Raw genomic sequence first — 7,215 nt, forward strand, 5'->3', positions numbered from 1 at the left:
GGCTGACCCTTCACAAGTTCCCAAATTTAGAAAATGCAATGCTAGGGACTGTTCTAGGCGTCTTCCGAAGGCTTCTATCGACCCTCACACTGTTTGTTCCAATTGTCGGGGTAAAACCTGTCAATTGGAAGATCGGTGTGAGGAGTGCGTGGGCCTTTCGGAATTCGATTTTATCGAATTTGAAAAGTACACACGCAGGCTAGAGAGAGATAGAATTAGGAGAAGTTCTTCTAGGTCTATTGATGTTTCCTCTCCTCATGCCCCACAACCTATTCCTTCCCCTGTAGTGGTTGTTCCTAACCCCCCTCCTAGCACTCAGGAACCATCGATGGCTGACATGATGCGTGCCATCCATGCCCTGGGGGAGAGAGTTGAGTCCCTTGCAAGTGACCGCAATCAACTCATGGCGGATGTTAAGGAGCTTAAGTGCCAAAGTGCAGTGGGAAGTGATAAAGTGCCAAGTGAAAGTGTTGTGAACAGTGTTGCGCTTGAGGGTTCGTCTGTTCGTGCCTGTCGTCCTCCTAGTCCGGGACCTCTTGCAAGCTCCCAAGTCCAGGGGAGAAGCAATGTCGCACGACGCATGGGTTCGAGAGGCTTTAATCAGCGAACAGACGTTCCCTCCATGGTATCAGGCGTATCTCCCCAAGATCGCCCCTACCTACGTAAGACGAGAGAGCCCATTTATACCTCGTCGTCTGAAGGTGTTTCTCGTAAGAAACTTTGGACCAAGGTCTCACGACCTTTAAAACGTAAATCGGTCCCTTCAGGACAAGTCCAACGTCCCGGTTGTAGCCACTGGGTCAGTTCGGACTCGTTGCCGTCATCTGATGACTGCTCACCGCCTAAGAGAGGCAAAGCGGTACCGCTTCAGTCACTAACACCGTCTGTCGCCGCACCTGCTCCCGTAGACCCTAAATGGGCTTTGCTGCAAGACATGCAGTCCAAGCTTACGTCTTTGTTGCAGGACATTCATGCGGAGAAGGTTGCTGCCGTACCTTCTAGCCAACAACCTTCCAAGCGATCGGTTGTGCGTCCTGTTGACGCTGAGGTAACCTTCTCGCGTCTACCAGTTGAGGTGGTTCCTCCACCGATGCGATCCAGTGTGGGTTGCCAGCCGCACGTTGACGTTAAGCGACGCACGGAGGTGGTTGTTGACGTTCAGGACGTTCAACAACCATCAGAGGTGACTTGTTTTGACGCGGTGCGTCAACCTCCGCAACCCGGTGTGGTTTCCACTGCTCAACCCAGTCGGTCTAGACAGTCTCGGGTAGACGCTGTGCGTCCTCGCGCTCCCATGGTTGTTGACAGTTCACAGACTGTGCAGCAGTTCCATGACGTTGCGTCCGGCTCCGTCACGCATGCACCAGTGCGACCGGACTCGGCGAACCAGACGTTGCCCACTCCGTTGCCGTTTCCTCATCAGTTTTCGGATGAGGAACTTTCTGATGATGATGTTGCTGAACAACAAGACGATCAACAATCAGAACTGGACGAGCCTAAGTCAACTCAACCATTTTTGGACTTTAGAAAAGTCTTGGCTATTTTCAAAGAGTTGTTTCCTGACCAGTTTGTTTCTGTGGCTCCTCGTTCTCCGCCGTCAGAGTTTGTATTAGGCATGCCTTCTGCCGCACCTGCCTTTACTAGACTCGTCCTCGCACGCTCGTCTAAGAGAGCTTTGCGGGTGATAGGAGACTGGTTAGAGTCCAAGAAGAGTTTAGGGAAGACAGCATTTGCCTTTCCCCCAGCTAAACTCTCTTCTAGATCGAGCGTCTGGTATGCCACGGGAGAAGTTCTCGGCTTGGGAGTTCCTGCCTCTGCCCAGGGCGACATCTCAAGTCTTGTAGACTCTCCCCGACGCCTTGCTATGAGACGCTCGAAGATTTGTTGGTCATCATCGGACCTGGACCACCTTATGAAAGGGATCTTTAGGGCTTTTGAAGTCTTTAACTTTTTAGACTGGTGCTTAGGAGCCCTGAGCAGGAAAATCTCTTCGACAGATAAAGATATTTCTTTGCTCATTATGTCCTGCATGGACAAGGCCGTCCGTGATGGGTCCAATGAGCTAGCTGCCTCATTCACGTCCGGAGTCCTGAAAAAGCGAGTCTCTCTCTGCTCGTTCCTGTCTGCTGGAGTTACACCATGCCAGAGATCTGAGCTTCTCTTTGCTCCCCTTTCCAAGTGCCTGTTTCCAGAAGTCTTGATAAAGGAAATTGCTGCTTCGTTAGTGCAGAAGGACACTCACGATCTAGTTGCGTCCTCAGCTCGCAAAGCTCCCCCTTTGCCTTCATCTTCCGCTAGACCGAGGATAGACACTCCAGCGTCTCGCTTTATTCCGCCCTTTCGTGGCAGAGCCTCCAGCAGAGGAGGTGCTCGTGCCGAAGGGAAGTGAGGGAAGAGGAAAGGATCCAAGTCCTCTAAGGGCAGAGTCTGACTGCCCGCAACTTCAGACAGCAGTGGGAGCCAGACTCAAGAACTTCTGGCAAGCCTGGGAAAGGAGAGGCGCAGATTTACAATCTGTGAAGTTGCTCAGAGAGGGGTACAAAATCCCTTTTGTACGCAAACCCCCTCTAGCAACGTCTCCCATCGATCTCTCTCCCAGGTACAGAGAGGAAGAAAAGAGACAAGCCCTGAAACTGGAAGTGTCTCTTTTGCTAGAGAAGGGAGCGGTGGTCAAAGTCTCGGACCTTCAATCACCGGGATTCTACAACCGCCTCTTCCTAGTTTCAAAGAAGACAGGAGGGTGGAGACCGGTGCTAGACGTCAGTGCTCTGAATGTCTTTGTCACAAAGACGAAGTTCTCCATGGAGACCACAAAGTCAGTCTTAGCAGCGGTCAGAAGGGAAGACTGGATGGTCTCCCTAGACCTAAGGGACGCCTACTTCCACGTCCCCATTCACTCAGACTCCCAACCTTTTCTGAGATTCGTTTTCGAAAATGTGGTCTACCAGTTTCGGGCCCTGTGCTTTGGCCTAAGCACAGCTCCTCTCGTGTTTACGAGGCTGATGAGGAATGTGGCCAAATTCCTCCACTTATCGGACATCCGAGCCTCCCTTTATTTGGACGACTGGCTTCTCAGAGCCTCTTCCAGTCGTCGCTGTCTGAAGGATCTCAAGTGGACTCTAGATCTGACCAAGGAATTGGGACTCCTAGTCAATTTGGAAAAGTCGCAACTGGTCCCATCCCAAACTATTGTGTATTTAGGGATGGAGATTCACAGTCTAGCTTTTCGGGCTTTTCCGTCGGCCCCCAGAATAAGTCAAGCCCTGTTATTCATCCAGAACATGCTGAAGAAGGAACGCTGCTCAGTCAGGCTGTGGATGAGTCTGGTAGGGACGCTGTCATCCCTGGAACAATTTGTGTCACTAGGAAGACTACACCTCCGTCCGCTTCAATACCATCTAGCTTTTCACTGGAAAAAGGACAAGACGCTAGAAGCGGTCTCGATCCCGATTTCCGAAAAGATGAAGTCTTGTCTGACTTGGTGGAAGGACAATATCAACCTAAGAGAGGGTCTTCCCCTGGCTGTTCAGACTCCCAACCACGTTCTCTTCTCGGACGCATCGGACGTGGGCTGGGGCGCGACACTAGACGGTCGGGAATGCTCAGGACTGTGGAACTCGAGTCAGAGGAGCATGCATATCAACTGCAAGGAGCTGTTGGCAGTACATCTGGCCTTGAAAAGCTTCAAGTCTCTCCTTCGAGGCAAAGTGGTGGAAGTAAACTCAGACAACACCACGGCCTTGGCGTACATCTCCAAACAAGGAGGTACCCACTCACTGACGTTGTACGAGATCGCAAGGGACCTGCTCATCTGGTCAAAAGGTCAAGACATCTCCCTAGTAACGAGGTTCATCCAAGGCAACTTGAATGTCATAGCAGATTGTCTCAGTCGGAAAGGGCAAGTAATTCCAACAGAATGGACCCTCCACAAGGATGTGTGCAAGAGACTTTGGGCCACTTGGGGCCAACCAACCATAGATCTCTTTGCAACCTCGCTGACCAAGAGGCTTCCAATCTATTGCTCCCCAGTCCCGGACCCAGCAGCAATACATATAGATGCCTTCCTCCTAGATTGGTCACATCTGGATCTCTACGCATTCCCACCGTTCAAGATTGTCAACAAGGTACTGCAGAAGTTCGCCTCTCACGAAGGGACAAGGTTGACGTTAGTTGCTCCCCTCTGGCCCGCGAGAGAATGGTTCACCGAGGTACTTCGATGGCTAGTAGACGTTCCCAGAAGTCTTCCTCTAAGGGTGGACCTTCTACGTCAGCCTCACGTAAAGAAGGTACACCAAAGCCTCCTCGCTCTTCGTCTGACTGCCTTCAGACTATCGAAAGACTCTCGAGAGCTAGAGGCTTTTCGAAGGAGGCAGCCAGTGCGATTGCTAGAGCAAGGAGAGCATCCACCATTAGAGTCTACCAGTCGAAGTGGGAAGTCTTCCGAGACTGGTGCAAGTCAGTTTCTGTATCCTCGACCAGTACCTCTGTAGCTCAAATAGCTGATTTTCTCTTATACCTGAGAAAAGGACGATCCCTTTCAGCTCCCACTATCAAGGGCTACAGAAGCATGTTGGCATCGGTCTTCCGGCATAGAGGCTTAGATCTTTCCAACAATAAAGATCTTCAAGACCTCCTTAAGTCTTTTGAGACCACCAAGGAGCGTCGTTTGGCTACCCCTGGATGGAATTTAGACGTGGTGCTAAGATTCCTCATGTCAGACAGGTTTGAGCCGTTACAATCAGCCTCCCTGAAAGATCTCACTCTAAAGACACTTTTCCTGGTATGCTTAGCCTCGGCTAAAAGAGTCAGTGAGATTCATGCCTTCAGCAAGAACATCGGATTTTCGTCAGAAAAAGCCACCTGTTCGCTACAACTTGGTTTTCTAGCCAAAAAATGAGCTGCCTTCTCGGCCTTGGCCTAAATCTTTCGATATTCCCAGCTTATCGGAGATCGTAGGCAATGAACTAGAAAGAGTCTTATGCCCTGTGAGAGCTCTTAAGTTCTATTTAAAGCGTACTAAACCTTTACGAGGCCAATCTGAAGCTTTATGGTGTTCAGTTAAGAAACCATCTTTGCCTATGTCAAAGAATGCTTTATCATACTTTATCAGATTGTTAATACGAGAAGCTCATTCACATCTGAGTGAGGAAGACCGAGCTTTGCTTAAGGTGAAGACGCACGAAGTTAGAGCTGTTGCAACTTCCGTGGCCTTTAAGCAAAATAGATCTCTGCGAAGTATAATGGACGCAACCTATTGGAGAAGCAAGTCAGTGTTTGCGTCTTTTTATCTAAAGGATGTCCAGTCTCTTTACGAGAACTGCTACACACTGGGACCATTCGTAGCAGCGAGTGCAGTAGTGGGTGAGGGCTCAACCACTACAATTCCCTAATTCCATATCCTTTTAATCTTTCTCTTTAAATGTTTTTAATGTTGTTTTTATGGGTTGTCCGGAAGGCTGAGAAGCCTTTCGCATCCTGGTTGATTTGGCGGGTGGTCAAAGTCATTTCTTGAGAGCGCCCAGATTAGGGGTTTGATGAGATCCTGTTGTATGGATTGCAGCCCTTGATACTTCAGCTCCTAGGGGTCTATCAGCATCCTAAGAGGATCGCGAGGCTCCGTAAGGAAGACGTACTTATAAGGCAGAGTAATCGTTCAAGTCGACTTCCTTACCAGGTACCTATTTATTTTGTTTTTGTTATTTTGATAACTTCTAAAATGAAATAAAAACTCTTAGCTCATAAAATGTAAACATATTTTACTGGTCTCTACCCACCATCCTGGGTGTGAATCAGCTATATATTCACCGGCTAAGTTGAATATTTAAAAATGATATTTTAATTATAAAATAAATTTTTGAATATACTTACCCGGTGAATATATAAATTAAATGACCCTCCCTTCCTCCCCAATAGAGACGCAGTGAGACGAGGAGAAAATTGAATCTTTGTTTACATAGAGCTTGGTATCTGGCCGACAGATGGCGCTGATGGGCACACCCGTAACCTGTATAGCGATCGCTGGCGAGTTTTTTTGTACAGTTTTTGTCTGTCGAGCAACAGAGTTGCAGCTATATATTCACCGGGTAAGTATATTCAAAAATTTATTTTATAATTAAAATATCATTTTTCTGTAAATCTTAAAACCTGTTGCTGTCTGTGCCATATAGTTTTCTTCTTACAATATGCTGATTAAGTCTTGAGTATCCTAAATACTATTATCAGTATTTTATTTGGAAACTTCAACAACAAACAAACCTTAGAATTAAGTTATACTTCATTTGCAACTTTAAATATCACTGAATCTCTAAATTCAACAGCTTTGAGCAACATTTTAGTCTTTTGCTGTCTTGTGTCACACTAAATTTACTAGAAGCCTCAATACTAAATTTTACTCATTATTGTATTGCTATCAATTGAAAATTTTACTTAAAATATTTATTTCGTATTTGTACAAGGTATAATAATGTCGGTAATGCCATGTTTTATCAGGACTATAGAAAAAGGTCATATAATTTTCAGTTTGTGCCACTTATTTCTTTATTTGATTGATTCTGCCACACTGCCTATATGTTTGCCATTTTTCTAAGCACATGTGGGATAACGTTTTTATGCTACCTGAATTTTTACTTCAGGATAATTAATAGCTATAATTTCTAAATAGGATTTGAAATGACACATATGATCATAGTAATATTATAAATCAGAAAACATATTAACTTTGGTACTAATATCAAATGATTAGATTTTCACAAACAAATACTGTGGTAGCCCTATGTATATATATATATATATATATATATATACAGTGGAACCTCTACATACGAATTTAATCCGTTCCAGAACCAACTTCGGATGTAGAAAATGTTCGGTTGTCGAAACGAATTTTCCCATAAGAATACATTGAAATAGGATTAATCCGTGGTTGAGCCCAAAAACCTATGATAACTTCTTAATAAACTACTACACATAATTTTCCCATGAGAATAATGAATACTAAATTAGATAATAGACATGTAAATAAGAAGAATAGACATGTAAATAAGAAGAATTAGCAAAAAATGATAAATAAGAAAAGGGGTTTTAGCGTCACTTTACCTTAGAAACTCCAGCGCAGGTGTTGTTAGTCTTGCTACGCAGAGAGGAGACGGACGGGCGGCGAGGAGGTAGAGAGGTTAACTTCGATAAACGTACACTACCGTAACTTATTCTAACTTA

Source organism: Palaemon carinicauda, chromosome 18 (genome assembly GCF_036898095.1).
Source record: "Palaemon carinicauda isolate YSFRI2023 chromosome 18, ASM3689809v2, whole genome shotgun sequence".
Lineage (NCBI taxonomy): Eukaryota > Metazoa > Arthropoda > Malacostraca > Decapoda > Palaemonidae > Palaemon > Palaemon carinicauda.